Below are 19,197 nucleotides of genomic sequence, written 5' to 3' on the forward strand. Positions count from 1 at the left end.
CACTAAATCACATCCCTAAGGACCAGTTCTAGATATCTTTTAGATACCTCCAGGGATGAGGACTCAACCACTTCACTGGGAAGCTTGTTTCAGTGCTTGACAACCATTTTCATAAAGAAAGTTTTCCTAAAATCTAATCCAAACCTTCCCTGGTACAACTTGAGGCCATTTCCTCTTGTCCTGTTGTTTGTTACTTGGGAGCAGAAACTCACTCCACCTGGCTACAACCTCCTTTCAAGGAGTTGATGAGGTCCCATCTGGGCCGCTTTTCTTCAGGCTAAGCACCCACAGCTCCCTCAGCCACTCCTCACAGGACTCTCTCTCCACTTCTCCAGCTCTGTTGCCCTTCTCTGGACTCACTCCAGCACCTCAGTGTATTTCTTATATTGAGGGACCCAAAACTGAGCACAGCACCTGAGGTGTGACCTCACTAGTGCTGAGTATAGGGGGGCAATCCCTGCCCTGCTCCTGCTGGCCACACCATTGCTGATCCAGGCCAGGATGCCATTGGCCTGCTTGGCCATCTGGGCACAGCTGGCTCATGTTCAGCTGCTGTCACCAGCACCCTCAGGTCCTGTTCTGACAGGCCACTTCCCAGCTGCTCTTCCCCAAGCCTGAAGCACTGCCTGGGATTGTTGTAAGCCAAGGGCAGGACCTGGCACTTGGCTTTGTTGAACCTCACACCACTGGCCTCATCTCACTGGTCCAGCCTGTGCAGATCCCTCTACAGAGCCTTCCTGCCCTCCACCAGAACAGCATTCCCACCAAGCCTGGTGTCATGTACAAACTGACTGAGGATACACTTGATGCCCTCCTCCAGAACATCAATAAAGAGATTTAACAGGACTGGCTCCAACACTGAGTCCTAGGGAACCTCAGGGCTTATGACCAGCCATCAGCTGGATGAACTCCATTCACCACCACTCTGGCTCACCTATCCAACCGGTTTTTAACCCAGTGAATGGTGCAAGAACTCCTGTCCAAGCCAGGAGCAGCCAGTTACTCCAGGAGAATGGTGTGGGAAATGGTGTCAAAGCCCAGGCAGACAACAAGCACAGACTTTTCCTCATCCACTAAGCAGGCCATCTTGCCACAGAAGGAGACCGAATTGGTCAAGCAAGACCTGCCTTTTACAAAGCCACAGTGTCTGGGTCTAATCCCCTGGCAGTCCTGTACATTCCATATGGCATGTACAGGCACTCATGATGACCTGGTCCATGACCTGCCCTGGGATCAAGGTCAGGCTGACAAGCCTCTAGGTCCCTGGATCCTCCTTTTGATACTTCTTGTAGATGGGTGTCACATTTGCCAACTTCCAGCCATCTGGGACCTCACTGGTAAACCAGGACTGGTGATAAATGATGGAAAGTAGCTTGAGCACTTCTGCCAGCACTTTCAGTATCCTTGAAAGGATCCCATCCAGCCCATAGACTTGGGTCTGTCTAAGGGGTTAGCAGGTCACTAACAATTTCCCCTTGGATCATAGAGACTTAATTCTGCTTTCTATCCCTGTCTTGCAGCTGTGGAGTCTGGCTACCCTGAAAACCACTGGTCTTTGTGTTAAAGACTGAGGCAAAGGTATTAAGTACCTCAGCCTTTTCCTCATACTTTGTGGCTATATTTCACCCCACATCCAGTAAAAGATGGAGTTTCTCCTTAAGAAGCATTTTTATTGTCTTTCATAGCTATAGCCAGATTAAGTTCTAGTTGGGTTTGGCCCTTCTAATTTTCTGTCTGCATAACCTCACAAGATCCCTATAGTAATCTGCCCCTTCCTCTAAGGATTATAAACTTTTTAATTTCTCCTGAATGCCAGCCAAAGCTCTGTTCAGCCAAGCTGGTCTTTCCTGACAACTTATCTTTTGACATATAGGGATGACTGCTCCTGCACCTTTAAGATGTTTTTCTTAAGAATGTCCAGCCTTCCTGGATTTCTTTGCCTTTCACGATTGCCTTCCAAGGGACTCTGCCAACCAGTCTCCTAAACAGAACTTTGTAGGATAAAGTCTCATCACTTATGTTCTAATAAGATTAAGTCAAAAAGTGGAAGACACTGAGAGGCAAGCTAGGGAAAGAATAGGAAAGCCAAGAGGATGCTAACAGATGTTGACTTAACCTAATGAAAGGAAGTTTGGGAAAGAGGTTATGAACCCAGTCTCTCTAAACACCTCCAAGAAGTGCGCACCCAAAAAAGAGAAAATATCTATATTATAAACACAAATCTCAGGGTTATAAATTGATCATGAAAATGCAGGCTTCAAATTAGGAAAAAAAAAAATCTAGTCATCAGACCAATGAAAGTCTGGAGCAGTAAGCAAAAAGATGTTAAAAAAAATAGGGTAGAGCTTGGCCAGTTAATGCAGTTAATGGAAAGGAATGGGAGAGGTCTGTATGCTGAGATCTTTCAAAGTAGTACCCCTAATTTGTACCCCTCCTATTCCACTTTGTAAAGGGCTGTGGAGTTTTTTGTATGCTCTACAGTTTTCTGTCAGGAACCAGATGCTCATAGGTATTCAGTAAAAAATTAAGAGACTTCAGTTGTGAGAGAATAAAAATCCTGGGGATTTGGGTTGTCTCAGGATTGCCACAAGCCATCAGTGTGTTACAGTCCTGACAAACACCCAGAGAAGTGTAAGAGCTTCCAGTCTGTTTCAGGGTAGGGGTGCTGATTTGGGCTTCAGCTCGCCTCCTCCATGCTGCTGGAAGCCCAGCCAGGAATTACTACTGCTTTGAGACAGTACAGGCAGCTGCTGTGTTCTGCTGGCATACAATTTATTAGCCAATTCCAGCTGATACTCAGTGACTGTGCAATGGCTTTGTATTTGCTTTGTCCCAGTGTGCCCATTTTTAGGAGCACACCAGCCCCGCAGGTGGGAGGCAGTGACATCCAACCTACCTCTTGGGTGAGAGAGGCGCTGGTGCCGGGCGCTCCTCCCCAGTGGCTCAGGCCAGGGTGGAACGGCACTTCTGTCCCCTGCAACCCTGGCAGCAAACAGCTCCCTGGAAAAGCCGCAGGCACCTGCGGGCTGACCCAGCTCCTGCGAGCTGAAGCGGTCCAGGTTGTTTTGGGGCTTCTCCTGCAGGGTGATGCAGCAGCTGTCGGCTCCCCGCTGTCCCACGGAGCCCGTGGCTGTTGTGGGGATGCTCTGGCCATGCCTGCCAGCTCTCGGCACCAGCAGCCGAGCTTGTCTCACAGCTTCGCAGCTTCAGCACACCAAAATGGCTCGCGTGAAGCGCCCCTGCTGTGTTTATGGAGGTGCCTTTGCCTTGAGCAAACCAGAAGCATTCCCGCAGTCGGGCTCAGCTGCGGAGAGATTGAGGCTGTTCTTCATTAACACCTTGAAGTGTTGTTTGCAGTTTCCAGCTCACACCGTCTGCCGTTCTGTAGCCACACCAATGAGCACTGTTTGGCTTGAATGTAGATGAAGTGTTCTAGCAAGTATGTCAAGAGTTGGCTCATGATCAAGTTTCAGTCATGTAAGTGTGTAGGCATACCCCCAAACAAACTTAAATCTTTCTCTCCATCATGGCAAGGCAGGGCAGGATAACTACATCAGCCAGCAAAGCTGGAAGACAGTATATTTGGATGTTTCTTGTCGTGCAAATGCCAAATATTCAAAAATTGTGCCTTCCAAAATTATGAGACTGGCTTGAAAACAGTGTAATCTTAAAATAAAGGCTCTAGAAACCTTTTATCTTCTGCTTTTCTCAGATTCCTCTGAGCCTATCAGCACCTAAAAATCACATTTTTCACTTTTTCATCTATGAGCATAGAAAAAATAACTAAAATATGAAAACTATTCATGCATGAACAACTCCCTTCAGAAGGAGAAGCTTCACAGGAAAACATCACATCATGGAGCTCACGAGACACTCTGGAGCTGATAACACTGGATTTGATAAAGCCAGGGACTGAATTGGCCAAAGTTTGCACAGCTGTAAGAATAATATTGTTCATATTACAGAATTCTTGCTGACAGAAGATACATATGGATTGAGAAACACCAGGTACAGATTACCTGAAAGGAAGAAAGTAAAAAGGTCAGAGGGGGCTACAGTTGTTGTCTTGTGCAGTGCAGTACAAGCATTCTCAGTCACACAGCAGGGAAACTGCTGTGAAATTCTTTCTTCAGCCCAGAACTCACCCACTCCCTTAAAGTTACTTGGTGCCAGGTTACTTGCTGCCAGCCTGTATTTTGGAGGATTGGCAACTGGATTATCATTTGGTATCCTGATCTCATATTACCTACAGTGTACCAGAATGTACCAGAATGCAGTGAACCACTGGACTGTTCATTTCTAACTGATATCACATACACCACCATATTTAGTGCAGAAAAGCTTTGGAAGTTCTTCAGATTTTTAAATTGTGTTACATAGGATCTTTTTCTAATGGTTTTAAATTGTTTTAAATTATACACTGCTTGTGTTTAAAGTATACACTACTTTTTAAAAGTACGGTGGTTGTTAAGCTAGTAGATTCTTGTTAATTTTAAAATACACTTCTAAATAAATTCTCTAAAGGTTTAGAGACTTTGTTATCCATTGTAAATTAAGTATAAATTTAGCACATTGTAACTTCTCTTTAGACTTATATCCCAAATAACTTTTTGATATCAAGACACTTAGAAATATTCCAATACTTAATATTTGCCTTTCAATTTGTTTTAAAAATGTAGTATATAAGAATCTTCTGTATCTGGATACAGAAATAATATAGCAGTTCAAATACTGAACATTACTGCAGTTTTTTCCCCCAAGACCCCTTAGGTCATAGAAAACAACCTCATAATTTTCAAATTTCCTACTGCCTCTTCATATATGACAGCACAATATATATAAAATATCATATGACGTTCCAAACATTATTATTATCTTGATAGAGGCTTCTCTAACATCAGGAACAAGGGCTTCATAATTTAATTCAAGTATTGCAATGATCAGCATTCCTGTAGTGTAAAGCTTAAGACATCTGACCTCAAGGAACAAATAGATTGAGTTATGTCATTATCAGCAATCTAGTCTTTACCCACAAACTTTCACTGGAATGTAAAGTCAGTTAAATTACATAGATTTTATGCTACGTGCTAAAATGAGGAAGTTTTGCACTTTCTATTAATCTCTGTTTGATAACTGCAGTCTTAATTACACTGTTACCAATTTCCCCCCATCAGCCAACACACACATGAACGTTGCACTGTTTAAATACAGACTCCTTTTGAAAGGAAGGCGTGGGACTCATCTCCCTTTACTCTTGCAGTGCGTTTATCTGCAGAGCTGAGTGCTCTGTCTGTAGCACAGTGAGTGCTGAGCAGTGCGAGTCACACATTTATCACGGGTTTGCTTGCCGTGGATTACAATGAGAACAACGATGATCATTTAAGGCAGGAAATCACCGTGACACATCTTTCCATGTCAACAAGGTATCAGCTCTTTGGGCCTGAGCAAGCTGCTGCCTGGACTTTCACTTGTGCTTCTGGCTGAGCAGTTCGTCCCTTTCCCCCTGTCACTGTTAGCAAAATCTTTACCCTCAGAAATACTAGCCCTTTTGACAAAAAAGACAAAAGTAATTTTGGTATCTGTATGTCTGAAATTCTTGATAAAATCTCCTAAATCTTTATAATTTATAATCTCTAGAGTTGTTCTCAGTAAGGGGCAGGCATCTGCTTTGTCTCAGCTTCAGGACTTTTGACTTCCTGTAAAAAGCAGGTTTTTGTGAGATTTCCTCTCTGCTTTGGCAGTCAGACAGCAAGCTGTACATCATGAGCAGTCAGGCTGGCTCACGTGTCCTTTATCCTATTTCCTTCTTTTCCACTGGAGAAAGCTGGGAGTATTTGTGTGTGCTCTTTATGCTGCTGTCTCTCTGTCACCATGTATTTTTCAGAGGAAGTCAGTCTCACTTTTTTTTTTTTCCAGAGGGATATATCCTTAAATATCAAATCAAATTTTGTGTAATTGAAGGTGGGCTTTGTGTTGTATTTCAGCTTCTGCTGGTCTCCAGTTCCTCCACTCCAGAAGGAACTGGGCACTCTGTTTCCATCTTGGGGAGCAAGTTATTTCACTTTTCTGAGTAACGCAGATGGTGCAGACAAAATATATCACAGAGTGAAAAGTAGAAAAAGTCTGCTAATAATCCAAACCAGGTTAAGAAGAGTGATCTGTGCCTCCTGTGTTTGTGGAATTGGCTTGGATATCCATAAAGATTAATGTAAATGGTAACCTTTTTTTTGCAAAGCTCAATATGGCTGATCCTGTTGGTCTTAGCAGTCTTGTTCAGTATGTTTCTGATCAAGATATCTTTTGCAAGATGGACAGTAAACAGTAATTTTGTGGTCTAGAGTTTTGTGAAGTTGTGCAACTGATTTGTTTCTATACTGTAGTGGTATGTGTTGTTTTCTCAGTGGAACATTTCATTGAACAAAACTCAATTTTAAAAGACTGTGAAACAATTCCATTAGTCTAAATTGAACAACATTTCAGTAAAGCACATTCTTCGTAAAAGTAGCCATATAGATGTCAATTGTTATCACCTAGAATCTTCTGTCCATAATGTTCCATTTTCAAAGTCTATATAAAACTTCTTAAAATATATTTGCTCCTATTAGCAGTTTTATTTGAACAAGACTGTATGGCAAAATATTTCAGTTGTTACTATACTTGTGTGCTAGGGAAACTGGGCTAGAATAAATTATCATTACGTGAGTGGATAAATTATTTGGAAACCATATACAAAGAGTAGTTCTCAATGACACACCATTTAGTAGAGTTCTTCAAGTGTTTTTTCCTTGTTGCAGTAATATTCAGTATTCTCACTGATGGCTTGGATGAAAGATTAGAATATATACTTAATAAATTCATAGAGTAAAACAAGCATTTTGGAAGCAAGGCTGTGGAAAATGACAAAGTAAAGATAAAGTATGCTTGTGTTTAAAAATAGGTTAGACAAACATCAGCAGGTATCACATTGGTCAGGGGTGAGCAAAGAGATCTCTCACATCATCTGCTACTTCTGTTCCTTTAGTGATTTCTATTTATGTGATAATTGCAAGAATAATAATTATACATAAAAGAAATATTTTGTGTAGCTCCAGAACATTGCAGGGTATGTAACTAAAAACTTAGCGTTGGTTCTGGAATTTATTGCATGGCTTTTGTATTTAGCTTAGATTGAAGCAATTCTACTTCTTTTTATTTTGCCCATGTTGCTACATGTCCATGATGTTTGCTGCAGGAGAAGCAGTGATTGATCAGCAGTACTGATTGAAAATTACTAGGATCTGATGGCTTTGTGAAGGGTCTTTTTGAAATAAATATGTGAACAAAGTCAAATATCTGTGGTAGGATATAAGATTTCATAAGAAATTTTGGTCTTCAACCTATTACAGTCCATGGAAAAAGATGAGCACCTTGTTGAGGTTACCTTGGGAGTGGGGTAATCACCCTCCAGAGATACCTCTGCCTCTCCTTCTACATATTCTGCAGTAGATATATATTGGAGGTGTATTCTTAGTCTTTCCTTTCTTAGTCTGTGATGATCTTTGGGCTTCACTGAGGACTATCTGGAAAAATTATAATTGGCAGAAAAATCACAATAGATAATGTAAAGGTTTGTTCTGACCCTTGGTTCTGTGAAGCCTGTTCAATGAGTCATTTATGAAGGTTTTATAAATGTTATCAATACAGGATGAACATGACCAATATGTGTTAGAGATAGTTCTACAACAAACTCATAGATGCCACTTATTAACCTGTTGGATTCTTGCTTATTGCTTGTTAATCCTCTAGATTGTTTATCCTCTATCTTGTATACAGTGTATGAGAGAGACAATACAGGACTTTAATCCAGAAAATCTGCTATACAGAATTAATTTTTACAGGGAAAATATTATATTGATGTTTTTAAAGTACTAAGCTACTGGACATTTATTTTTTAAATAATGGATAATGTTTTAGGAACCACATGATATAAGGCCTTTCTCCCACATAAGCATTGTGTGGCTAACAGAGAGACTGTAAAATTTATCCCAGATCTTTTCTTAATGAAGCATTTGCTGTTGCATGGCTAAAAAAAAAAAAAAAAATAAAAATAAAAAAGTCTAATTTGTAGGGCTTTTTAAAAATGGGAATGAAACTCCAGCAACCAGTGATGACTAGTTATTGTTCCTTTTGTCAACAGGCAAGATGAAGGAAGTTGTGGCAGCTTCCCGTGGCGCGGGCTGTGCAGAGCTAAGCGAGCAGCGCGCCCACGTTCTAGCACGCATCCCATCACATCGGCCTTGGGTCTGCAGTGCCACAAGGATCCCGGCGCCGCGCTCCCAGACGGCTCTGAGCACCTCAGTACCCGTTTTACAGAACCCAGGGATGGCAATGTTACACACCACTAGTACCTGTCTGCGGCAGGTTTAATTTTATAAATTAAAGCAATCAACTCTATGAGTTTCTAGACCATATTTGTGCTGTTGAGGATGATCTGCTCAGATGAACAGTTTTGCATCCATCGAAGAGACAGGTTCTTCTGCTGGACCAGAAGATGACAGTGGATTGTATATTGTAACTAATACCATTTGTAGCATCTCCTAGTGCAAATAATTGAAGAACAGGTTGCAAGAAAATCCTGTAGGGAATAAGACATGCTTTGTTTTGATCTACAGATTTTTTAAAAAGTTTTGTTTTTTTAAAGATAACCACTTTTAGATAACACTATGTGTGCAGTCTATGTGCAGCTCTTCACTGTGGCTGTCTGTATTCCAGAGATGATGAATTCCTTGTAAGATGCCTCAACCTTTTAAAATTTATGATTAATCTTTAAATTATGAGAATATGATGAAAAACTAGAAGGGAAAACTTCTAGAGCTTTTATTTGACTGGATCTCTCCTATTACTTCCTGTTATTGTCCTACAAGGAGAAAGAAAAGGCAGGAAGTAGAAATTAAATACAAAACCCGCCGCGTTGCATTTCTTTTTTTGGCATATGCACCTATCTAAATGTGTGCTTGATCTAATATCCAAGGAGAGAGAAACAGCTAAAAGTTAGCTGAGCCATCACACAAAAGGTCTGTGTTCTTGGGCAGTACTTGCTAATTTTGTCTCTTGAATAGCTATAGGAAAGAAGGAATATGTATATGCCCCACCATATGTGAAAAGGACATACTTGCCATTCCTTTATTTATTTTTGCTCTTTCAAAAATTAAAGTGTCAGTTATTTGGAATGCTGTAGTCTGTGGTCTCTTTACGTTTGTTTAGTGAGAGCCTTTCAACAAAATCATTTCCATTACAGTGTAACTGCATGGTGACCACAGCTTTGGGCCTGTATAATAAAGATCTAAATTCAAAATTTTTTTTCTCATCATTTTCTCTATTTTTATGTTGTATCTGCAAGTCTTCAATTGGAGTCCTGCTCATTGCTGTGCTTAGAAGATTCGGTAAATTTTTAGGAATGAAGATATTTTTATGGTTGAGCCTTGTTCTCCTTTGTATTATTATTTACAACAGATTAGAGGGCAGATACAAAATGTTAACAAATCAAAAGAGATGCTTAAATTCAATTTGCACATGAACCCCTGGGACAATTAGGACATCAGGCTCTTTGCATCCTAGATTTAAGGCCATGCTCAAGTATTTGGCATCTGGTCTTTATTAATTAGTAATCCTGCCAAGGTATTGGAGGAAAAAGCTACAAAAAAGTTGAGTCTAAGCTGGCTTTAATTTGCTGTGTGTGATATATTGTGCTGAGCACACAGCTGTGCTGTACAGCAGAGTTCAAAAGCCAATAGATTCTTTTTACTTCCTCCTTCTTATTTTCTTCTCCAAAGACAAAATTTTAAATTATAAAAATGTTCTTCATATAGTAATTAAATTTGTGTGAGCAAAAACTGCTCATGGCATTTCAAAAATGACTGTGGTCCTGACAAGGCTGTCTTAGTCATGCTGCATTATAACAGGGGATTGTCCCACTATGGGTAGCTCATAGCAAATACCTGAATTATATCAACAGAACACCTCTGACCTTTTAAATATTTTAGTTGAGTGTCACTATTATCCTGCATCTGACATAGTTGCATATGGATGGTGGAGTGCTCACTGCAGTGCCATCCATACTAGTGCATTTAAACACAAATGAGGGCAGACAGCAGCATCTCAGAGGAGTTTCCTGATCAATTTCAGATCATCTAAGGCTGAGCTCCTGCTCACCTTCTGCCCTGCTCACACCTTCCCACCATCTCCCTCAAAGAGCTGCACACCTAAGAGGCTTCCTGGTGTGACTGAAAACATCCTTGTATAAGATTTTAGCTCAAGTGCCATCTCTGACACTGGGGAGAGGGTGGGAAGGAACACCTTTTTATCAGCAGTCTAATTTTATGTTGGCTTACACTGATAGAGGACCCATTCCTCAGGTGCCTCTGTGAAATAACTAATCTTACTGCCTAAACTTACTGTTTCAGGACATTGCTTCCCTATGGCTAAGAGGTGTTCCTTAATTCAGTAACACCACAAAAAAAAATCTCTGGAAATTAACTAAATCCTTAGAAAATACTATTAATGGCATCTTTAAAACTAGTGCAATGGCAGTATTTGTGGTACCAGAAAAATACAATGCCACAAAAGGAATACATTCTGAATATCAAAATGTTTTCAGAAAAACAGAGGCAAAAGCTGTGGGCTGTGGCAGTATGAGGGCAGCACAAGCCTGCTGTGCTAGCAGACCCTTAGCTATTAATGAGGCTTATGCTCAGTATGTGGACAGCTGGACCCACCAAAACTGTACATGCTTGAGCTTGACCATGGCATCATTTGAATATGAATGACAAGAATGAATTGCCCCAAGAGCAGGGCCTTATTTTGGAGAAATGGCTTTTTGTCTGTACTGGAGGCTGCTGAAGTTTGACCATCCTGTTGGGTGAACCTTTCTGACCAGACAGGGGACTGTTGCCCATCTGTTGAAGAAGTGATTAAAAAACAAAACACAACAAAACAGGCAAACATCTTGGCACTCCAGTAAGGGCAAAGGTTGAAGCTTTTTGTTCTTTGGCTGAATCCCCCTTTGAGGTGCCTCTCCTTTGGCATCTGGACAAACCCTTCTTTGTGAAGGGACATGAATATGGAGAGACCTGCAGTGCACCCTCTCTTCAGCCTGCTTCAAAGGAAAGTTTCAAAAGTCATTCTTTTCTGGCAACTTTAAACATCTGAATGAGGGCAGTGCTGGCTTTACAAAGAGTACTAGCTGATTTTGATGACTTGGAGCAATTCAGTATTTGCTCAGTGAGAACAGATACTGAATGTGGACTGTGCAGCTTAGCAGGCAGGAGTGTTGGTTTTGCTGACTGAATGTAGTGTGTGAATATGGACTTCACATTCAAATAAGATGGTCTTAAGTAATTTCCTTAGCAGACAATAATCCATTCAAAGAGTAAGAGCATCTGTTCAGGGCCCAGACCTGAAATAAATTGTATGTTTAGAGACAGGTCTTTTGTCCAGCTTTGTTTGGGCACTAGACATGTAAGAGCAGCTGACTCTCCAGGTCACAGCTGGGGTTTCCATGACGTCTCTGCTACAGCTGAGCACACCAAATCCTACCTGTGGCTGCAGTTCTGTTCCTGTGATAGCACAGGCTGTTACAAACACCAGCTTGCTTTAGATTGCTTACAGTTACATTCCCTTGGCTTTGAACTATGTGTGTTTGTGTATGCTACTGTTGATTCAGCCTATACATACACAGAAAACCCCACCAGTAGTCATCAAATGGCTACATTTGTTAGCTGTCACTCAAAAAAGCCCAAGTTTTTTAGAAACTGTGATCATATTTCATAGGCAATTATGTAACTTACTTTTTACATTCTCTTTTGCAACTTTCATCTAGGAATCTGTGTTTAGCTTGGATATTAGGAGAAAGTTCTTTACTGTGAGGGAGGTGAGGCACTGGAACAGGTTGCTCAGTGAGACTGTGGATGTTCCATCCCTGGAAATGTTCAAGGCCAGGTTGGATGGAGGTCTGAGCAACCTGGTCCAGTGAAAAATGTTCTTGCCCATGACAGGTGATTGGAACTTTTAAGACCCCTCCCAACCCAGGCCATTTTATGGTTCTGTGAAATCTTGTCAAATATTAACTAAGGGAGTCTCAAAGAAGTTTGCAGGCAGAGTATCATTTATTCTGATGTGTAAGTAGATAAAACAAGTCACTAGAGAGCTAAGCAACTTCATGGATATTTCACAAGAAGTTGCTTCACTGCAATCAACAATAAAAAAAACAATGATCATGTAAGGAAGCCAACACCTTAAGGAATTATTACATTATTTTTGTCACTCCCTGCTGTGTTTGCCTTCTATGTGAAGAGAGCTCCTCTGTCAGCAGCTTCACTTCACTCAGCTGCTCTGAGAGTTCTGCACACATCCCCTCTATATCTTGCAAGAAACAATTACATTGCATTGCTCTATATGGCAAGCTAATTGCCCTGCAGGAATTGCTGTGAAGGGCCAGATCTTATCACAGCTTTCTTAAACTCCATGTCAGAACAGGAAGTTCCACTTTTCACCAAGGCACCCTATTGCCAGCACAGAGCTTTAAAATATTTTCTACTTTTTACTTACTACTGCTAGAAATAGACAGGAAAATGTTTGATCAACTTCAAAAGAAAAACCAGTCTGAACAAAGCTGCCACCTTCCAACTCAGAGGAAACAGGTCAAATGTTCAATGAAATGTTCTGAGTGTAGGAGCAGGAGGCAGTGGTTGCAGAGGGCTGTGGGAGCTGTGCCCTTCCTGACCTGCCTGCAGGGACCTGCTGCCAGAGTTGCTGGGAGGCAGAAGGCACTGTCCTCCCATGGCCCCACAAGGCACATTTCATGGCAGATGAGCTTTGGCAGGAGAGGGAAAGCTTTCCCTAGCTCATCATTACTCCTGGAGACAGCACATCACAGTGATAGCAGGCACTGAATGGGAACTAGGCTCAAGCTGTCTGTATTGGCAACATGCTGCATTTTCAAAGCAGTCATTAATTATTGTACTGAGCTCCCAAGGCATGTAGTGGATTCAGTGTCACTGGGAATGCTTAAGTCAAGCTCCTTGACCTTTCAAGGGTGGTGATGTCCTGTTGCAGGCAGAAAGGATGTGCTTGATGTGGGGACTTGTTGCTGACCTGTGCTCTGTGGAGGATCACAAGGACCTCAAAGCTGATGATCAAATGGCCTGGAGCTCTCTGTTATCTAAATCCAGGCTCCTTTCACTGCTGCACTCTCTTTTGACACCAATATTCACTTTGCCTTCAAACTAGAGAGTTTGTGCTCTGTCTCCATGGGGATCTGGCAGTGCAGGTCTCTAGCCATCAGCAGGTGTGAAAAATAGCAATTTCACTTGTATCTTGTAAAAGTCAGCCAAATAATGACATTTTCTTTAAAATCTCAACTGTGTAAGTTCAGACTGAACAACAAAAAAAGTTCCTTACTCTTACTTATGCACAAAGCTTCCTGTTAAATCCATTACTGAAAAATTAGTAACTAGATATTCAAAATTGCCTTCAGTAAAATTCTGGAAACTAGCAAAAACCAGGAGAGTATTTGCTTGTTTGTTTACAAGAAGTTCTGTGCTTACCACAGTGACACAGGAAGAGAAAGGTTTGTTAGCACAGCTTTGAAATTGTCATCACCTCTTCACTCACTGATGCAGCTTAACTTCACAAAGCTGATTTCAAGTGCTGTTACAATAAGAAAAGCATGACATTTACTTAGCTGTTAATGTAATGTCCAAAGAGAAGGGTATTCATTCCTATTCCAGTTCCACTTCTCAGGCAGTTCTACAGTCAACTTCTGCAGGGAATACCAGAGCAGTGATTCATCATTAGGGGCAGTCCATCCCATCTCCAGGCCAGAACACTGGATTTCCCAAACGTCACAGTTTATAAAATACAGTCAGTGATGAGGCTCTATTTTCTGTGCTGTCAGTGTTCTGTGTTTGCTTTTAAGGATTTCCAACCCAGAGATGGTGATTATTTTTTTCTCTTTATTCATAGGCATAAATTCAGGAGCTCCAGAAGCACAAAGCAATGTTTATTAGGTGATAAATCAAAGCATTGGATCATGTGCCATGGCAGAGACAATCAATAGGAGAACCTCTACAGAGCAAATTAGTTCTGTAATGAATTACATTCCAGGCCCTGGGCCCTCCTTGTGTGTGATCACTGTGTTATCTCTTCCTGTAATAGTACAGAGCATGTGCCTGCACTGATTTGTAGGATATGCTTGTGCTAAGAATTACACACTGAACTCCTGTAGTTCAATTGCCTCTTGAAGTTCATGGCAGAGCTCACACAAACTGCAGTGGGACAATGATAAATATGTATCAGTGCACACCTGAGACACAAACTGCTATGCAGAAAATCACAGATATATATTTGCCACATATGGAAACTGTCATCTCATCATAATGATGTCCCTATGTAACTGAACTTGCTGTGAGCCAGTGTAAATATAGAAATTCAAGGGAGAAAACAGTGATGAAGATATCCATGTCCTGTGAGTGTGTATAGTCACATAGCAGGTTCTTTCCCTAGTTAAGTTGATGGGAATCAGTTAGTCCTAAATATGCAAGGCTATCAACAACTGAACCCAAAAGACACAAGAAGCAAATACAGAGATCCAGAATGGCTCTATACAGTTTTTCTGCAATGTTTGTATTTCTAATCTTTCTGAATCCCAAAACAAAAATTCAGTTGTTACCTTAAATAATTTTCCAGGAGTTCCTGGGGCACATCTGTCTTTTAGACCAAACAAAAGCTCTCTTGCCCCTAAGATTCCTGGTCTTTACTCAAGAACAATGAAAATAGAATAGAATAGAATAGAATAGAATAGAATAGAATAGAATAGAATAGAATAGAATAGAATAGAATAGAATAGAATAGAATAGAATAGAATAGAATAGAATAGAATAGAATAGAATAGAATAGAATAGAATAGAATAGAAACACAAGGAGGCCGTTTGAAAGATGAAGCCTCTACAGCAGCGGTAGCACTTCAGATGATGAATGCTGCCATTCGAGTCTGGAAAGGCAGCTTCAAAGGCAATGACATGTCTACCTGGCTTGGTGCCCTGTAGGTCTTCCCTCCTATCCCTGCTGTGTTTCTGTGCACAGGAAAGGTAAAACCATGCTCTGAGTTATGGCAATGCTATGAAGTCAATGACCAGTTCTGCTTCATCAAAACTATAATGAGTGTTGCTGGCCCTGGAAGTGCTGGTCGGTGCTCTGTGGCAAAGCTGTGTAGGTTCTTTGGGGGCAATTGGCCACAGCAGGGCCACTGTGAGTATGTGACCTCCTCTGATGCCCACTCCTAGCAAAACAGCTGCCATGTTCCAGGTAAATTAAAGAGGAACCTTTGAGGTCAGAGCATTCTGATGTAGACAGCTGCAGCTGGGAAGTGTGGGTTATATAACTTCCCAATGCAAATGAGAAGGGTCTTGTAATAAACTTTAACTTCAGTCTTAGGCTTTTCAGATAATTATGCTATATATAAAAAAATACAGCTTCTTTGCTGTTTCGTTTACTACCACATATTCCAGTTAGCCTAACTCTTCATTCTCGTTCTTAAAAAGTCCAGGTTGTTAGGAATTATTTCACATTACGTATTAATTTCTGAACATCTCCTTGAGTGCTGCACATGCTTTTAGAGTGTGCTTTTCAATGGCAGCTCTATGCTCTTATGGATGAGGACTGTCACCTAGGTGAGTTTAAAAGCAGTTCTCTGCCATGTTTGGCACTAGGTGTCCCTAGGGCACTCCATGCCCACCCCAGTCAGGGGCAGGATGGTGGAGCTTCCCTTCCTTTCGGAGCTCCAGCACTTGCTGTCCCTCCTGCTGAGACCCATGGCTGTGGTGGCAGGGACCCCTGCCAGGGGGGCCAGGAGCAGGCAGTGTGTCCCGAGGGACTGGCCAAGAGTTAAAGGGCTGAAGCAGAGCCTGGCAGCTGGGCTGTTGCCACTGTGGACTCCAGACGGGAGGGACCTCTGGCAGCGTTCCCGGGTCTCTGAATAAAGGGAGCCAATTAGTAGCTAAATGAAATTATGTATTCAGTCAAAGTTTAGACAAGACGGAGTAACTGATTGCATTCATTGGGAGACTTGAATAAAAACTGCTCAAAAGAGCTCTTGCTCCAAAGCAAGGGCTGTTTGCCCAAGAATATTTTCCTTCTAGCCGATGTAAATCTACCACTTTTTTAAAAAACTTTTTTTTCCCCCCTTTCTTTTCCTGTCAACTGGCGCAGTTAAATCTTTTCATACTTTGGCAATCAAAGTGACTTTAGAGTTATCGGCTTTCCCTTTACTTTTTCCTGAATCACTTTTTTTTGATTTTTCTTTTCTTGGGTTGTTTTGTTTTGTTTTGTTTTGTTCGTTGTTTTTTTTTTGTTTTTTTGGTTTTTTTTTTTGTTTTTTTTGGTTTTTTTTTGTTGTTTTGTTTTTGTTTTTTTGTTTTTTTTTTTTTTTTTGTCGGTGTCCAGTGCTGCTGCCCCGCAGGTCGCTGTCCCGGGTCACTGTCCTGGTTTGTCCCGGATCGCTGTCCCAGGTCTCTGTCCCGGGTCCCGGATTGTGCCCGGTCCCAGGCTGTCCCGGGCTGTCCCGTTCGCTGTCCCGGGCTGTCCCGGGCTGTCCCGGGCTGTCCCAGGCTGTCCCGGGCTGTCCCGGTCGCTGTCCCAGGCTGTCCCAGTCGCTGTTCCAGGCTGTCCCAGGCTGTCCCAGGCTGTCCCAAGCTGTCCCGGGCCGTCCCAAGCTCCTGCTGGAGCGATCCTGTTGTTCCTGCGGCAGCCACGGGAGGGCGCCCCCGGCCAGCCCAGCTGGCTCCTGCCCGTCCCCTCCGAACCATCTCAAACAATCCAAATAAAAGGGAAAAATACAGCCTGGGGAGGCTCAGGGGGTTTGAACAGGTTTTGTGCTCCTGAGGCGGTCTCAAGGCCTTCGTGCTCCAGTCACATCATCCCTTTCCCCATTCCTTCCTTCACGCAGTCACATGGAGGGAAAGAAAAACACTGAAGGGATAAACAGAAAAATGTCGTTTTGAATCCGGCTCTGTATCCTACAGCCCGTTCTGTCATTACTTCCATGGGAAGTGCCATATTCTCCTGCAATTACCATTAGCGGTTTTATTGCAGAAATGCCCTGCATTCCTCATTCCGCGGCCATCCGCAGGGTGCCAGGCAAGAAGTGAACACCCGCACATATCCCTGCTCCAAAGGGAACATCCGCACATATCCCCGCTCCAAAGGGAACACCCGCACATATCCGTGCTCCAAAGGGAACACCCGCACATATCCGTGCTCCAAAGGGAACACCCGCACATGTCCCCGCTCCAAAGGGAACACCCGCACACGTCCCCGCTCCAAAGGGAACACCCGCACGCGTCCCCGCTCCAAAGGGAACACCCGCACATATCCCTGCTCCAAAGGAACACCCGCACGCGTCCCCGCTCCAAAGGAACACCCGCACATATCCCTGCTCCAAAGGGAACACCCGCACACGTCCCCGCTCCAAAGGAACACCCGCACGCGTCCCTGCTCCAAAGGGAACACCCGCACACGTCCCCGCTCCAAAGGGAACACCCGCACGCGTCCCCGCTCCAAAGGGAACACCCGCACGCGTCCCCGCTCCAAAGGAACACCCGCACGCGTCCCCGCTCCAAAGGGAACACCCGCACATATCCCCGCTCCAAAGGGAACACCCGCACATATCCCCGCTCCAAAGGGAACACCCGCACACGTCCCGGGCCGGGATTAGCAGCTGGCGAGGGGATGAGCTGCTGTCCCTGGACGCTGAGTCCTTCCGGGCACTCGCCGCTGGAGCCAGCCCGTGTGCTGGCCAGGGAGGAATGGCTCAGTGCAGAGACCAAGGCAAAAGCAGGCAAAGGAGCCCCCAGCTCCCACAGCAGCAGCCGGGAGGGAGCCCTGGCTGAGCTGCCTCAGGCTCTGTCCCTACCTCTCAGACAAGCCCCACATGGGATTCCCGGTGTGAGCAGAGTGCCAGGGGTGCTTTCCTGCAGGATGGCTTAGCCCAGGCAGGGCTGTGCTTGAACCCCCTGCTACTGGTCCTGTTGGCTTTGAGCTGCGTGGTCAGAACTGAGTTAGCCTCATGCTGTGTGGATGTAACTTGACAGGACAGACTATTTTGACCAGTTCTTCATATGTCAAGAAACTGAAATGTTTCTTGAAATGGCCAATAAAGAGTTGGAATGACTTTGAGCGTCTGCCAAAGGAAGACTGGGAGGGAATGTGAAGCCAGTTCTTTCACCCATCATCAGTTCTCCGAGATGCCACAATGTTTAAGAGTTGCAGAGCACAGAAACATTTATGGGGCATCTAAGAATGAGCAAAGGTGTTTCCTGAAGCAGGAGTTTTGGATCTATACAGAGAACTTTTAATGTCCCCTTGCTGTCTGTGTGAAGAATGGAAGGTGGAGAACTGAGAGGGGAGTTACTCAGCTGTTCCCAGTGGGAAAAAGAAACTTGCCCAAAAGAGAAACTTAATTTTATCTTCACACAGCCCGGGGACCTTCACACTTGGAGAAGTAGAAGTAGAAGAATATTGAAGCTGGGCAAGCTGTAATGTGAGCAGTGAAAGAAAGTGCTGCAGTCAGGCAGAGACTGAGGAATGCAGGTCCCTGGCACGCTGGTTAGAAAGTGCTTTCAGGCAAGATTCAATCAAAAAATGGATTGAAATAGCAGACCATCCAATTTGATTGTAGCAGGACACAGAAAAGTGGATGAGGAGATCTATTACAATTCAGCCAGAACAGAAGGAAATACTGAGACCTCCTCTGTCAGGTGGGGCGTTTCAGATACAAAACCTCTACCCATTAAACCCAAAACACAGAAACATTAAGCTGCTGAAGCCAAAGCAGGCTAAGCAGCTAGCTGGACCAAGAGTGGCAGCCTGGGTAGTAATACTCATTCTCTTGGGAAAATTTGTGTTTTCTTCCATTTAATCAGTGGTTCTGTCTGCTTCCTTGCATATTCCTCAACTGCTGTAGCTCTCAATTTCCACAATGGGAAGCCAGGATTGGCCAGGCAGTGAGAAAGGCAGTGGTCTCCTTCATGCCTTACCAAAACCAAGACCTTTCCCCTTCTTGTGTCTCTCCTCTGTCCTCTTCAAAACATTTCTTCTCTTTCCAGTCTTTTGTACCATCTTCTGACACACTCCTGTTCTTTCATCTTTATACCAAATCACCAC

The 19,197-nt window shown here is 43.2% G+C and overlaps 1 protein-coding gene across 1 annotated transcript in view; it reads left to right on the forward strand.

Annotated features, from left to right (window-relative positions):
* The window catches only part of SCAF8 (SR-related CTD associated factor 8), an 81,644-nt gene extending 72,435 nt beyond the window's left edge, over positions 1-9,209 (forward strand). The window contains exon 21 of the mRNA XM_056487318.1: positions 8,177-9,209. The gene's annotated coding sequence lies outside the window, so the exon portion shown is untranslated. The remainder of the gene's footprint in view (positions 1-8,176) is intronic.
* Positions 9,210-19,197: the final 9,988 nt, after the last annotated feature.

Source organism: Oenanthe melanoleuca, chromosome 3, assembly GCF_029582105.1.
Source record: "Oenanthe melanoleuca isolate GR-GAL-2019-014 chromosome 3, OMel1.0, whole genome shotgun sequence".
Classification (NCBI taxonomy): domain Eukaryota; kingdom Metazoa; phylum Chordata; class Aves; order Passeriformes; family Muscicapidae; genus Oenanthe; species Oenanthe melanoleuca.